The sequence below is a fragment of the Sminthopsis crassicaudata genome, chromosome 6 (assembly GCF_048593235.1).
Source record: "Sminthopsis crassicaudata isolate SCR6 chromosome 6, ASM4859323v1, whole genome shotgun sequence".
Classification (NCBI taxonomy): Eukaryota; Metazoa; Chordata; class Mammalia; order Dasyuromorphia; family Dasyuridae; genus Sminthopsis; species Sminthopsis crassicaudata.
In genome coordinates, this window is record NC_133622.1 from 239,555,097 (window position 1) to 239,556,830 (window position 1,734).

A 1,734-nucleotide genomic window follows, 5' to 3' on the forward strand; every position below is an offset into this window, starting at 1 on the left:
TAAATTTTCAGCATTGACCTTGAAAAACCTTTTCTTCCAACTCTTCCCCTCCCTTCCCTCTACCCCTCCCCTAGATGAAAGCTAGAACAATATATGTTAAATAAGTTAAAGTCAGTAGTTACAACAGTCCTGTGTGATCCTGACTGGGGTTCCTTGATCCTTGAACTCTTTTTGGTTGTTCACAACATTATTTTTCTTCTTTGATTTGAATACTCTGTATTTGAGTATTTCTGATTTGGGGTTTCTTTCAGAAGGTGAAAGTGATTGAGTGAGGGTTTCTGTTTTTACTTTGTCTTATAATTCCAACAGATCTGGGAAGTTGTTTTTATTTATTTATTTTTATTTTATTTTACTTTTTTATGCTACCCAGATTTTGAGGTAAAAGTGTATTCCCATAATATATACAAGTGCATTGTACTCTGCTCAGGTTCAGTGAGACTCAGGGCTCACTAAGGGCCAAATGCTCTCCTTGGGGTGGGTTTCTGCTTGTGTCCTTCATCTATCCAGATGTTCTAACAAAGACAGATGCAGGAAGTTCCAAGGTTAGACGTTGCTGTCACTGTCAGAGTCAGTGAGTTGTAAATCTTGTTGCAATATCCTCATCAGCTGGTGATTCCCAGGGAGCCGGCTGCTGCTGTTCTCCATAGGGCTTCTGTGAGGTGACTGCAGAGGAGGACGCTGGGAGGAGGAGGCTTTGGCTGTGACAGGCTCCTGGTCTTCAGTGCTGGAGCTCTCAGAGTCACTGAGTTGTAAATCTTCTCGCAATATGCTCATCAGCTGGTTTTTCTCGGGGAGCTGGCTGCTTTGGTTCCCCACAGGGATTCTGTGAGGGAGAGGAGGATGCTGGGAGGCCGAGGCACCTGGGGCAGGCTCCTCCTCTTCACTGCTGGAGCTGTCAGAGTCTGAGGTGCTGCTGTCTCTGAGGGTCTACATCCGATTCATCTGGGCTCTCAGCTCTCTCTTCATGTCCTCCAACTGGAGTTCCCCGGGAGCATCCTCTTTCACTGGACAGGCTTTTGGCCCAACAGGTGTCTTCCCTGCGGCTCGGAATGCTGTGGGTGTGGGCGGTGCCGGTGCAGGGGGCGGTTCCACTCTTGCCTGGGTTTTGCTCCCTCCCTCAGTTCTCATCTTCTTGACCTGAACGCTGCTGCTGAGTTTTTCCAACACACATTCGCTGGTATCGTGATTAATGATGAGAATACAGTCTCTCTCATAGGGTCTTTTGTTTCCTTTGAAGACAGTCTTTGGGGCTGCAGCGCCAGGGAAGTGAGGCAGCCAGACCTTGACCTCGTCTCCCTTGCCCACCTGGAGCTCTCCTTCCCCTGATGGGTCTACAGAGGCCGGCTTCAAATCATAGCGGATCGTGTGGAACGAGGACTTGGGCCTCTTCTCAAAGCTGTCCCCGAGAGTCAGGCAGTGCTCCTTGCCGTCCAACAGCGGGTTCCTGGTGCTCTTCATGGCTCTCTCCCTGTCTTCAAGCTGGCTGTTGTCACTGCCTGGTGTGGCTCCTGGGGCGGCCTCCTTACTGCCTCTCAGTATAGTCCTGCTCTGTAAAGTTCTGATAGTCTCTCAGTTCGAATCCTTCCCGGGGAACAGGTTTCTTTTCTATAGAATCTTTTCCTCTGTGAGCAGGTTTCCAGCCAGCCTCTTCTTCTTCCTGAATGCTGGCTCTGAATCTCCTCCAGCTCTAGTCCTTCCCAAATCCAGACTGCTTCCCAGACCCCATGTTGTCTT

The 1,734-nt window shown here is 49.4% G+C and overlaps 1 pseudogene; it reads right to left on the reverse strand.

Annotated features, from left to right (window-relative positions):
• Window positions 1-927: 927 nt before the first annotated feature.
• Window positions 928-1,458, reverse strand: LOC141548000 (ELL-associated factor 1 pseudogene; annotated as a pseudogene).
• Window positions 1,459-1,734: the final 276 nt, after the last annotated feature.